Source organism: Poecilia latipinna, unplaced genomic scaffold (assembly GCF_001443285.1).
Source record: "Poecilia latipinna isolate Pla-1442-1.1 unplaced genomic scaffold, P_latipinna-1.0 Scaffold1225, whole genome shotgun sequence".
NCBI lineage: Eukaryota > Metazoa > Chordata > Actinopteri > Cyprinodontiformes > Poeciliidae > Poecilia > Poecilia latipinna.
This window is the reverse complement of record NW_015113841.1, coordinates 109306-123600: the sequence shown is the minus strand read 5'-3', so window position 1 is coordinate 123600 and position 14295 is coordinate 109306. Positions and strand designations below refer to the sequence as shown.

At 38.3% G+C, this 14295-nt stretch overlaps 1 long non-coding RNA gene across 2 annotated transcripts; it reads left to right on the top strand.

Annotated features, from left to right (window-relative positions):
* Window positions 1-3507: 3507 nt before the first annotated feature.
* LOC106960756 (uncharacterized) lies at window positions 3508-13632 on the top strand. 2 transcript variants are annotated; one of them, XR_001427635.1, is made up of 3 exons: window positions 3508-3522; window positions 4733-4843; window positions 13434-13632. It is a non-coding gene; the product is annotated as an uncharacterized LOC106960756 (long non-coding RNA). The 2 variants fall into 2 exon arrangements; XR_001427634.1 differs by lacking the exon at window positions 13434-13632 and adding an exon at window positions 8035-8464.
* The last annotated feature ends 663 nt before the right edge of the window (window positions 13633-14295 follow it).

Here is a 14295-nt window from a genome sequence, read left to right as displayed (position 1 = left end):
GCTTGGTATGCCAACTGGGTGAACATTCACATCATCCTACCTACACTGTTGTTTTTGATTAGCATATAATGCATCAATTACTTCACTTTCACTAAACAAAAGCCACCACAAGTTTTTGTTACCAAGGCAACAGTGGAGAGCGCTGGCGGCTGGAGTAAATGGGTTTGGCAGGAAAAGTTGCGTTTTGACGGCAGGAGCCAAATGTGGGCCAACAGCCATTGTCCGTCAGATCTGATCCCAACGTGTGGATGTCGAAGGCGAAATGAGTGGCGGCTCAGCTCTGCAAAAAGAGCGAATAAAACGCAAACGCTGCGCTGCCGCTCAGCGAGCGGAGACAGCCTCTCGACGACAGCGAGGAATACGAAATTTCTCCACACGGTACACACCTAACGCGCAACAGACAGACACACAATCACACAAACAGTCAGCTTAAGTATCATCTTGACATTTGCGCAATTTAAAATGTCAGAGAGTTTATTGCAGTACATCAGAGCCACTTCAACAGTTCAGTAAAGAATATGAGTCGCAGGGTGTTTATTCCCCACAGATTTCCTCACATGTGGACAAGCTGTATATAATTACTCCCCAGAAATGCTTCCCATATATTTCAAAATGTCAGACGCAGTCCTGCAGGATCTAATTATGATGATGTTTGTGTGGAGAAAAGAATAAAAGGGATGTAAAGTTATGGGCATGTTTCAATAAACTTGCTTCAGGATACAGGTCCAACAAGTTATTGTGGTTGGACCTTCTGGTACCACTCGTTCTCATAATATTCACACCCATAAATTAAGCTTTTATGAATGAGATCCAACTTATTACTCATCTAGGTTTTGTTAAGAAAATAAATTTAAAATATGCTAGTTTTAAAACTTAACATGTCTTGATTTAAATAGCCTAATTATAGTTTTCAGATTAATAACTTATTCTGCCCTATTGACCTTTATGTTACCTGTAGTTGCAGCAGATTGTTTGCTAAGGTCTTTTGAACTGCCCTTTGTCTGTGTGGGAAACAATCAGGAGAAGTTCCAGTTTTCACACTGATCTGTGAAAAGCCATAAAACAGCAGGAGTCCAGACCAGTAGAGGAGAAGCTTTGCTTCCACTTTGTTTAGATAAAGGTGACAATTGGTGTTTGATCTTGTAAACAAATTGCAGGGAGTTTCTAACTCAAGGTAGAAGACGACATCTTGGTTCAGTAATGTTGCATTTTTTTTAGTGATTACTTTCCCAGTATTTGGGTCATGCTGAGAAAATAATAATAATAATAATAATAATAATAATAATAATAATAATAATAATAATAATAATAATAATAAAAAATATGAGGATAAAGTCATATTATGAGAATAAAGTCATAGAAAAATGAAATACATAATATTGCAACTTTATTCTCGTGTGACTTTATTTATGACTTTATCTAGTATGTTGTGGCCATTTATGTAAAGTTTGCAAATTGTAATTTCTACTAATTTAGTTTTCTATTTTGGGAAGTTATAATTTATTTAAGTTAGTTTAGATCCAAAATCTGTAGTTAATTTGTATATTTGAATTGATTAGATTATATTGGTAATTGGTTAGACCCTCCCATTAATTTGAACACACCAGGTGCTTGGTGGAGGCATTGTTTGGCAAATGTTTGGTGTGTGTACGGGAGGTTTTTTGTAAATGATTTTTTGACCACTTTGGACTTTACACTTTTCACGTTTTTGTACTTGAAACGTCACATTAAGTTTACTTTGGTTTTTTGGCTAAGTTGTAGGACATTTTTTGTAATTATTTTGTCGCTAATTTTTTTTTTTTACAATAAATAAAGAATATATTTTTTCAAACACATTAAGTCGGAAGTGCGTTCAAATCAAAAACCACCTGTTAATACCCACGGCCTTTGTTGAAATATCGTTTTTTGGAAACCAGAAAGCCGCAACAATGACCCTAACATTCTGTTGTAGTGACTTCAGTGGAAAAATGCAGAAAATGTATTAGAAAGCCTCAAAATACCTTAAGTTAGATTGAACAATTGTACAACTCCAAAGGCATTTCTGGGTGGTTCATATTGGAATAAGGTATTTAAGGAAAAACTTTTGGTAAATATTAAATGGACAAAGCCAAACCTTGAAGTTTTTGGTGTAGTGGAAGAGATCATCTGGTTCTTGCATGATAGTTAAAACAGTTTACCAGATTAACGATGTGACATGCTCATGCTGTGAGGCGTGTTTAAGTCTTTACATCTACACAGGGAAGCTGTTGAATGTAGCGTATCATTAGCTTACACCCTTGACTATTGTCGACTCCGTATATTTCCTTCATTCCTCCGGGAAGCATATGGAGCCTGCCTGATAAATAAAGGGAATCCCAGTGTTAGCTGCATTTATCTGGAACTGAATAATAATATTTTCACTGTTACTTCTGCTGCACTGTTTGTTTTTTTTTCAGTTTGTTCGATCAGATTTCTTGTGCCTTTTAAAGAAGACCATTTATTTCTTTTGTCATTTCCCCTTCTGTGAATCTTCTGTTTGTTTATGCGATGATTAACTAAGTGGTCAAGGACAAGAGAGCACCAGAGAAAGTCTGAAAAAGGTATTTTATTTCTAAAATATAAAAGTACAAATAAGTGGTAACAGAAAAGACAAACTTTCGTCTCGTTATGAGACGAAGCTCGAGGTCGAGCAGCTCCAGGTCACTTCATCCTTCCATGCCTTGCTGTAGATTGTTTACAGCTGCTTTATTTAGTCCCTTTTTTATTATTAAACTAATAAACTGCTTAGGATAATAATCATCCTCAGTCCCTTCTTATTAGATTTGCAGGTTGTTTACCGAAGCACATGTCAGTGACTGTCAGCGATCGATTAAAATCATAATGAAGTCAGACAAAACATAAAGCCGCCACAGAAAATGGATTTCATGACTCAACACCTACAAAACGGTCATCTCATCTCCCAAAATTACGGCAAATGACTCACAGCGTACCAACCTGAGCTGGCCTGGTCCATCAGCATGCGTTGGTCGCCGGGGGAGGCGGGTCATTTTCCTGAGGTTATCAGCAAATCGTGACTACAGGATTACAGTTCTCTTCATCACTTCATGTCAAATCTCTGTATATAAATATTCATGCCATTTTAAAATGACTGCTGCTGTAATACTCCTACATGTTATCTTGATCACAGGAAGCCTCTGGGCTAAACTCTCCTGGGGTTCTTGAGCAGGTGTTCTACTGTTTTCTGTATCAGTTTTGTATTTTTTTTTTGTTCCTTTTTATTAGTATAGAGACCTTCTGGGTCATTCTCATTCTGTTATTTTCTGTGTAGCCACTAGAGGGCCACACAGTGTGTTGGTACGAACTATAATGCTTTAAATGTAGGTTTCTGATTTGGGATGTTTAGCACCCCCTGGTGGTGTCTATGACAATAGAAAGTTCCAGCACAGTGGACATGACAGAGGACCGTTTCCGTGTCCTCTGTCATGGACACGGACAGAGGACATGACAGTGTTACAGACCCAGACTGACGGTTCACGTCAGTCTGTAAGTTCCAACATCATGTTTATTTCTTGATTTAAGTATGAGTCTGGTTGTAATGTGCCTCATAAAACATTGTTTCGCAAATAGGGATGGTTTACACGGACTTATACATGCTATTGTATTGCATGGGAATCGGCATTAGCAAGCTGCCAGACAAAGATAGTAGCTTTTCATAGTAGGTTTACATGTTGGTTAGCATTAGCAGTTAACATTATGCTAACGTTCACACGTGCAGTACAACTGTGCGGTTTTTGTGAATGCTTATGCTATTCTACACACAGCATCAAGAGCACACTTGTAAGACAATACACTAAAGTATTTTATCTGTTTATTTCAATTTTACAAGATTTCTATGGAATAATGCAAAGTTATTAAAACCATTAACTGTTTGCTGTCTGTCTAGCAAGAAAGTGATGCATTCAACTTCACATCTTGTGAGAACAAAACACACTCATTTGACAAATTCCCATCAGACAGGTCTTTTTTTTGTCAAGTAAATAATCTGTTTGTTTGTTTTTCTCAACAAAAGACAGTTGCAGTACACAGCTCCAGACACATACCCATCCGTAAATCAAAGTGCATTTGTGCTTTAGGCAGGGCTCCAAAGGCTCTTCTTGTGTCAAAGAAGTATGTCATAAAATTACTTTTCTGCTTTAAACACGGTTTAAAAGTGCACAAGTAAACGTTTTTGATGGACTTTTTGTTGGTCTGTATGCTTTTCTGAACTATGTTTGTATTGTCTTCCTGTTCATATGCGACTTTTCTTCCTCCCACAATCCAAATACATTTACATTAGGTCAGCTGTGAAGTTAGAATTCACTTAGGGCCTGTTGAGCTGTAATTTTTTTTGTCTTCTCCAGGTCTGTGCTACGATGCACCAGGGTGAGCTAACCAGAGCCCAAAGTTCATTCTCGCTTTCAGGAATGTCATGTAATGTTCTTCCCACAAACAATCCTAAAATACTCATCTCACCTTCATTTTCGTCAGCTACAGGTCTGCTCAGCAAAAACAAGAGAAAGGACAACTCCTGCAGTGATTTATGAATAAAAGCAGAGAATCGCTCAGCCTAATCGATAGATATGGCATGACATATGAACTTCAAGTCTCCTGCTGTTTTATTGGACGCCTCAGCTGTCTTACTCTGGCTGTGCGCACCTCCCTCTTCATCATCAATCTTGTACATGATGTCTCTTTCTGTGCCCCTCTTCACCAGAGAAGCATGAGTCATCTGAATTAAAGATGGACTCTGGACTCACCATCGCTCACCGGCTCTAGATGGCTTTGCCACATGCGGAGATTCTCTAAATGCTTCTCTTGCTAACAAGTATGTGGACAAACGACACCTGAAATAGCATGAGTTTGCAGTTTTACAAGAAAATCCTGGGTGTTTTTTTTTTTTTTTTGTCTCAATCATTTGGTGAATCAGTAGGAGAAGTTACAAGCAGTGCTACCTTCCAAAGCTTGCTTTAAACAAATAGTTAGGCTTTTATTGATGACATCTTTGCTTGGACATAACCTTGCAAAGTGTTGTGTAACCACTAAATGAGTTCTAATACGTGTAAATTTTATATACAATTACATTACAAACAAGTTGAGTGAAAACTATGTAAAGCCTTTAAAGGGATAGTTTGACTTTTTTTTAATAAAGTTTATTTTTTTGTAAAGTAGTGATTAGATGAAGACAGTATGCCTGTAGTAGACAGCAGTGATATTAAACCTTCAGTCTCTAATGTTCAGCAAAGTCACACTTCTTTAGTTAAAAAAAAAAAAAAAGAAAAAACCTGAATGACCTTGAGGAAAACTACAAGTTGAAACATTTTGCAAATGAAGTTGTTTATTAGTACTTAAAGTCTTTCCCTCACCAGATCTTTGACCCTCTCCATGTGTCACTGTGAGGTTATGCCAAAAACCGTTTGGATCTCTCAGTCAGGAAAACAGAAATAAACTAATAATCTTGTGGTATATTAAATCTGAATACTTTTACATTAATTTTATTCAGAAAAACCTTTCTTTAAAGAATATCAAAGTTGGTTAAACAGGCACTTTCTCTGTAATGAAATCCCACGTTAATAGTATGGGTACAGGATGACAATACAGCGTTTTTCTTTGTAACCCTAGAAAATATTCTTGACTCATCTCAGTTGGCCGAACTGCTGTCCTTCCTTGAAGCAGGTGCTCTTTTTTTTCTGACCCTGGACAGGTGGTTGGACAGCCGTCAGCATTCATACGTGATCTAAGAGCAAGCAGCACCTCAAAGTCACAAGAAAAGTTCTGCTTGTTTAAAAAAAAGCATTTGTGAAATCTCGCCGCTCGTTGAATTCAGTAATTAATTCAAAATGCTCGTGACTACTTGAGGATCGATTGTGGCTCCGTGTGTTTTTCCCACATTACTGGCCTGCTACACTTTTGCTTCTTGCTGGCAGGTCACGGAGGTCACCCCAACTCCCACTGTAGTGTAGATACTCTCACAAACACTTTCAGCCTGCAGCCCACCTGTTCAGTGCTGCTTCAATTTAAGTTTTTTTTTTATTTGGGATTGGTGTACCCCTTCAGCAGTTGGAATTTTACACCTTAATATTCTGGAAAATCTTCAAAAATACATTCACTTCTAGTTGCTTTATGAGTAGCCTTTTACTCACGAGGACCTGATGTTGCAAAAAATGGTATAGACAATGATAACTGTAATAAGGATATGGCCGCTAGCAAGCTACCGCGCTTGGCTCAGAATTCCTCCGAAGGGACCGTGCAACACCTGATTCCTCGAGAGTGTGCATATTTTTAGATGAATGCAAGGAGAAATAACTCGGTTCAACGGTATTATACTTGTGCAAATTAGCAAATGATACTGAAAAGATATAAATGAGCTTTGGGGCGCAGGAGCCGTGTAATCCTGTGTGCGTAGCTTGCGCTGAACTGCCGCAAACACAAGGCTGCTGGTGTTCTGGGATTTCACAGCGCACAATGCTGGAAAAAAAGGATACATTTGATTTATATGTTTGTACAGCAGCTCCATGGTGGCATAGTTATGAGCATGGTTGCTTTGCAGCAAGAAGTTTGTGTTTTTTTTTGGGTTTTTTTAGTTAAAAGTAGAGTTTGCATGTTTTTTCTGTGCAGGCGTGGGTTTTCTCCAGGTACTCCGGCTTGTTTTCACAGACCGTAGACATGTATGTTGTGATAACTGCTAATAATATCCTTAGCTGTATGTGTTGGGGCTGTCCGTCTTAAGATTCTGTGCTGACCTGTGATGGACTGGTGAGCTGCCAACGGAGCACCCTGCCTGTACGCACTGATTTCTTGATTCCTGCAACCCTCGAAAGATTAACAATGGACAGGTGGAAACACTTCCTTGCAAAAGTTCAAGCACTTCTTGAACTTTTCCAGTTGTGTGATGTTGCAACCAAAATCTAAAATGGTTTTAGATATGGTCTTATGTGACGGACCAATGCAACGAAGCGGAAAAATTAAATCATTTTAGAAGCAATTAAACTTGCATTTCTTTTGGGCCTCCTTGCTCATCTGGAGGCAGAAATATTGGCCCATTTGTCTTAAACATACTTAAACCTTGTCTGAGAGCGTCACCGTGCCTCTAGTCTTGCCTCATATTCTCAGTTGGTTTGGAGTTTGACTAAGCCATTCTGAAACACAAATATACTGTGATCTAAACCACTGGATTGTGTCTCTGGCAGTGTGTGTAGGGTTGCTGTCCTGCTGGAGGATGAACCCCCTTCCGCCTTACTCTCTTTCTCAGCCTCTATCAGATTTACTTCCAGCTTCGCCCTCGCTTGGCTCTGTCCGTCTTCCCTGTCGCCATGTTTCAAAGCGGGGATGGTGTGCTCACAGAGATTTGCAGTGTTGTTTACAGAAAACGCATAAAGTTCCGATTTGAAGCAGAGCATCACTTCTCCACACATCTGCTTTGTCCCCCTACAGGCTTCAGGCAAACTTTAAAGTTCCTTTAAAGATAGTTTTCTGCTTCTTGCAACTTTTTTTTTTTAAAGACCAGATTTTTGGAGCGCACATTTAATGTGTAGTCATCCTACCAACAGATTTTCTCACCTGAGCTGAGGGTCTCTGCAGCTGCTCCAGTGTGACACTGGCTGCATTTACCATTTCTGCTCTCCATTTATCCCTCGGTATCTTTTTTTCTTTTTGTTCTTCTGTTTTTTTGTCGTTTTTTTTTCAGCCATAAATCTCAGACCACTATTCTCTTGAGCCTTCACAGATCAGCTGTATTTATACTATGATTAAATTACACACAGATGGACTTTATTTAGTAATTAGGTCGTTCGTGTGAACTCAGGATAGATAATAAAAGCTCCTACGACGTCTGATTTCCCTTTGGGAATAATGAAGTCTTACTGCATCGAATTGAATTAAACTGAGCAGTGACTTCTAAGGAAAATCGGATGAGTTTTATTTAGGGTTGTTATGTCTATTTGTAAAAATAAAAAATAAAAAATGAAAGTATATCTAGAGCGTATGTAGCATTTAAATAAAAAAGCATTTTTTTTACAGGCAGTTTGTGATCTATCCACGAGTTTCTGATTACCTGTGAGCTGACGCAGAACGTCTTCGGTCTACACACGGTGTGAGGCGTGGACGGCAAAGACGTTGCTCCTGTCGAGTCATTTATGGCACAATCATTAAAAGGAGCCTAATGAAAAGATGTGCTGAACAACACTGCTATCAAATGCTTCCTGCACAGCAATCCCCGCTCCGTCCTGAGCCCTCCGGAGCCATCGCACTGAGTAATTGAGACGCAGTGCAGACAACCAGCAATGCTTTAGGGCATGTTTCTACATATTTTCAGCTTCTTGTTATTTCTTTTTTTGGGGCCTTAACAACTGTCTAGGATTGTGAAGTTAAAAGGGGCGGTGTTATGTAAAATCTACTTTTTTTTTTTTTAAGCTTTACATCATGTTATTATATTATTCCCACATCAAAACCTTACCTGGGGTGTTGCTTTGATTCTTTCATGTATGTTTGAGAAATCCTTTCATGTCCTGTGGCAATCATTCTGGGTGCAGAAACGGCCATTTTGACAAAACTCCGCCTCCAGAGCTGCAGTTTCCAAGCTTCTGAGCTTCTGCATAACATGGCAGCCCTCCTCTTCGGGGGCCCCAATCAGCTCCTTCAGACTAGCCAGCAGCAATTAGCAAACACCTAGTGGAACTGTGCATCTTCTTAGTAGCTGCATTTAAATTGCAAATATGCGCAAAACTTTGTCAGTGTTCCGCTAATGTAAAAAAAAAAAAAACAATTTGCCGATTCAAGGTGTTCTTGTTAAATAAGAAACTGAATTAAATTCACACGGAAATAAATTTGGTATTAAATTAGTTATTAAAACTACAAGCTGCGCTGTCATCTTCTTCGTCAGTATTAACAGCAGGTTGTTGGTCACATGACTTTTGTTATGCACAGAAACATGCTTCCATTTCTGTTTTGAGAAATGCACTCATTTTGATGCAGCTGAAAAACCATCTCATCCAAACGCAAAAACAGTCATGGGGTCAATGGAAAGGCAACTAGTGAAAAGTGGTAAAGACGTTAAACACTTAATAGAGGAACTCGGCGATGACAGCAAGAGCTTCTTAAAGAGACAGACGCCCAATTTCAAGGCATTAAATTGAGAAGTAAAATTTCTTTTAAGTCATAGTTTATATATATATATATATATATATATATATATATATTTTTTTTTAAATAATTATTTATATTTATTTTGACATTTTCATAAACTATAGAAATCAGATGACTGGCTTGAGATGAGCTTGAGTCTATGATTCCTGTTCTCCAACAGATCATTGGAAAGCAATCCAAGGCCGTTTGAGGCTCACCACCTCATATAGAGCTTATACAAAATTAAATGCAACTGCAGGCTGAAAACTGTGAACAAACCAACCACTGAGAAAAGCATTTTAATGTTGGCGAATGACAAATTACATCCACGTTGCTGTGAAAACCAGCATGTCTGCTCCCAGTTGTTTCTGTTTCTTTTTAATGAACTTACACACTTTATCAAATAATATTAAAAAACAAGACAAAGACAAAAAAAAGCAGTTTTCAAATCATGATTTTATTTTTTAGGGGAGGGGAAGGGGATTGAATGCTATGAGAAACAGCAGTCAATCCCCTGCTTAAATGATGAATTAAAAGTAATTACCCCAATTTTTGGAAAGTGAATTTAATTTTTCATTTATGGAAAAAAAAAGAAAAGTTGTTCAAAGCAATGCAAATGACACAAGCAGTTATGTTTCACTTCTTCTTCATTTATAACCAGGTTGGTTTTGGTAATTTGCTTCCCTTAATGAATGAAACCAGTGTTTTAATACTGCATATCATTATTTATTACTTGGATTATTGTTGATAATATCGTAGAAAATTTGAAACGACAAAATCGGAAAGAACAGATGATATTCATTGATATGAATCTCAGGTCAATGAGATTCATTCTAATCCTCAAGTTAAATAAAACCTTCATGACAGACGTACACATAAAAAGTGCTGCATTAAATATGTATTTGAGGCATTTAGAGGCAGCTGAAAGCAAATTGGTGACTGCAAAAAAACAAATTGATGAATAAAATAATTAATCACCAGCAGGGGGTGCTGAAGCATCGTTTCATTTTCTTTCTGATTTGGATCGAAGGCTTTGGTTTTCGGATAGATTCAGGCGTGGCTTCAAATCTGAAAACCTGTGGATCCACTTAAACTGACCTCGACCTCCACTTCACCTCCAGTCTGAATGAATTGTAAAAAAGAAAAAAAAAATAGAGGGAGAGAGACCTGGATGCTGAACTCCAAAATAATCGCCAATCAAATGTTGCTTTAGGTTTGATTCCTGTGTGGCTCACTGCAGAAAATAAGAAGCAAACTAATTAGTGAGCACCATTAGTGTCTAAAAGCTTTGAGACATTGGTACTGATGTATAACATGCTCAAGTGAGATATTTCTTCTTTATAATTGGTAGGAGCCTGCCACCGTGTGTACTGCAGGTTTGGTGAGTTCACATAGTGGCAGATAACTGCTAATGAGCAAGAAAGCATGAAGCATTTAGAGTCAGAAGACAACAAAAAGTCTGATCTAAGTGAAATTAAAATGGCTCTGCATGAGATTTAAAAAAATACATATATATAAGTTACACAAATACAGAGCAACAAATAACGTTTAAGAAAAAGCAACTTTCTTATATGTGCAATATGCCTGAGCCACTTCATCTGGCTCCTCTGCATTACAGTCTTAAGCTTATGAGTGTTGTCTCAACATGCTGCACAACAGAAGAGCTGTAAATTAAGAATTTCACGAAAAACGATCGATTTCAATAAATCAAAAACTGGCATTCATGCATCAAATAAATTAATTACACATATACATATTTCAAAAGTTCATTTCAGCTCATTTGATTGCAATAATTCAAAATCAATATTCACTCATAAAAGTAGATTAGTAGATGTCATTAAAAAAAGTATTTGCTGTCTCCATGTTGAGGGAAAAAAGTTGACTCGATAGTTGTCCAACAGTCACCAACAACCTCCACAACTGACATGTTAATAAAAAATTCAGTGGAAGGACAAAGTGTTGCAAAACAGTAACAAGGATCAATGGAAACTTGAGGGGATTGTGAAGAAATATATGAGTTTGAGCATGGACTGCTTCAACAGCAGTTGTCGCATTAGGACTGAGGAGAAGATGGTGTATAGAAACACCTTAATTTTGAGGTTTTATTAAATATAGCTGAAAAAAACTGGACAAACATGCCCATGCAGGATTCGAAATGAATGTAAGATTCACCAAGGAAGTTCTAGTGTCGAGTTTTGTACGGATAATGCATAATTACTTGCATCATTATTCCCCACCTATAGGACGAAATCTCCGCGGAGAAACCTTTTGTACTAACAAAACAGACGCACGGCTGCAGAGCGTCTGAAAGAGTTTCTAAAATAGCAGCGATACCGCGGTGCAGTTGTTTCCCCTGAAAGCGGGGGCGGGGGGGCGGAAAGTGGAGGTACACTTGCTATCTCTCAGGCCCGGCGTACATAGCGTTGCATTGTGAGTTCGGAGACAACAGTTCTTGTAACCCTATTGTGGCTGGCAAACACGGGGACATCGGTGTTACCCGCTGGCAGTGCTGCAGATGATGAATGATGCTGCGCTGAACTAGTTTAAGAGGAGCATCACACAATTGTTCATTTGAAAAGGCGCTGCTTCACACGGTGGCCTGGGGAACGGCATGGAAAGTAATATCCATCAACAGCCAGCCAAGCAGTAGCGCCATCAGCAAACACAATTTAGAGCTCAGAAACATTATTGTTTTTCCCTCCGTCCTCAGTTCGTCTCACTTCTGCGACGAACTGCCTGAGTGATGCTCGCTTGATGAATATGATGTTCCGGTCGCGATAATGGGAACCTGGTCGTTATTGGGAGGAATCGAGTTTGGACAATGAGATGCTTCGTGAAAACAGACAAGTTCTTCCTTCGACGAGCGTCACATCGGCGCAAACCATAAAGATTATTCTGCTTTGTTATCCTAATGACAGTTGTCAAACTTTTATGCCCTTGAACACACGTGCTACATAAAAATGAGATACTGAAAGCGAGATACGACTGCAGATTACAATAAAAGCAAACAAAAACGTAATATATTATGATTGGCGTATAATGAGGCACGAAATCAGAAAATTACTTTTGGATTGTGCTTCCCTGATGCAAGAGCTTTTAAGACAATTTTGACCTGACACCTCAAATATATACTTTTAATATTTATTGAAGAATATCCATTACTGATTCTGATACAGTCTGTGGCTCTTGGGCATTTTCTTATGTCAAAGTTGGGAGTTTATCTGACAAACCAACAAAAAAATGGGGCATAATTATGAAGTACAAAGTGAACAAAATAAGATTTTCAGTATCTAATGAGTAAAGAGGCCAGCTGTGGGAACAATGAACACAGCAGAGTAGTCAGAGATCAAGTTGTGGAGATGTTTAAAGCAGCATTAGGTTATAGGGTTTGAAAATCTCAAACATGTCAAATGGAAAAACCTACCAAAGGAAAGGTCGTCTCCTAAATCTAACAGGCTGGGCAAGGACACATTTCAGATTACAATTTTTGAAGAGACAGCTATGAGCCAATTAGCATCGGTGACACAGTGAACCCTGTTAAAATTTCTTGAAGAGTGATACGGTAGTGTCACAAAAAGTGAAATATGCAAACAACATGATCTGATAATGTTGCACAATGTTTTTCAGCAGGTAATTAAAAGCAATTTGGATGGTGTCATTCAATGGACCCCTTACATTGACCAAAAACAGAATCTCAAAATGCAAAAAATAACTCAATATCATCAGTATACAGGCGATTATCTAAATTATTTAGCATACCTTAGCTAAATGAAAGCGTTCTCTCTGCTTCAGAGGTGGTTTTTTTGTTCTCTTGGCCAGCCCCTCCTTCTGCTACAATAAATTAAATTGCAGGAAATTTAATTGATTAGACCTAGGTGTAATCCTTTTTCAAAACTGAACTGATTATCTTCTAGTTGTTGAAAACATTCAGTTTTTTATTACATAAATTGTATATTAAACCATTTCACTGCATTTAGGAAGAACACATGTATCTATAGCCACGTTAGCTAGCAAGTTCCTGACCCTGTTGTCATGTTTGCCATACGTACAATATGTGAACAGGATTAATATTCGTGTTTAATGTTGACATAAGTGCAAGTGTATTTGCGAGGTTTTTTTAAAATAACTTATTTCTGGAGTTAGATGTGACAGCTGTGATAACTTAAAAGAAAGGTGACATTAATGATGGTTCTCAGTCTGAGTGGATGTTTTTGTTTAAGAACTGATAAAGATGTTAAATACTTCATATATATATATAGGGTTAATAAGACTTCTCTGTCCTATTTTACACATAGATCCTCATCTAATGGGCTCTTCAGATGATGCTTATCTCCATATCTTCAGTGAAAATTTGCATCTACATGCTCAGCTTAATGACGGTGAGCCCACGGTGGGTTATCTCCGTGTCTCATCCACTTCACCAGGAATTGTGACGTGACGCACTTTCAGCGGATGTTTTCTGCTCTGAAAAGACTGAAACAGGATTTTCCCCCTCCGAAGGTGATCTCACACTTATGAATCAAAGGATTGTTTGTGTCGACTGCAAAACCTTGTAAAAAAAAAAAAAAAAAGAAAGAAAAGGAGAAAACTGCTCCAAAGAGCGATGAGAGCAATAAATTCCAGCCTGAGGCTTATTGTATAGAAACAACACGATGAATGCTGTCACAACTTTAACTAGGGAATATGTGATTGGTGTATGAACTACGTAGGCCATATTGCAAAAAGTCTTAATATATCCGTAAAATTTAATGACATCCCAATGACATTGGGTTTAATATAGAGTTGCCCCCACCCCCCGGGTTTGAAGCCATAGTAGCTTCAACTCCTCTGTCATGGCAATCTGTGGCTATTTCAGGAGAGCATTCATGAGGTCAGGCACTGATGTTGGACAAGAATGTGAGCATGATGGTTTCATTCCAAAGCTATCCTGTGAAGCTAAGCTCAGGACTTGTGTTGTGCTCATTTTCTCCTTCTACTCCACACTATTTTGTTTATTTATTTTTTTTAAGCAATTATGAGGCGTGGTCACAAAACCTGTAACTGCTGCTGTGAAAGTCACTCAACTGGTTGTTGCTAGGGGTAACCAAAGAGCGAGTGAGTTAGTTGATGCCACCAACCTAGCTTAGCTGGCTGTGAGAGGTTGAGAAGCTGAAGCAT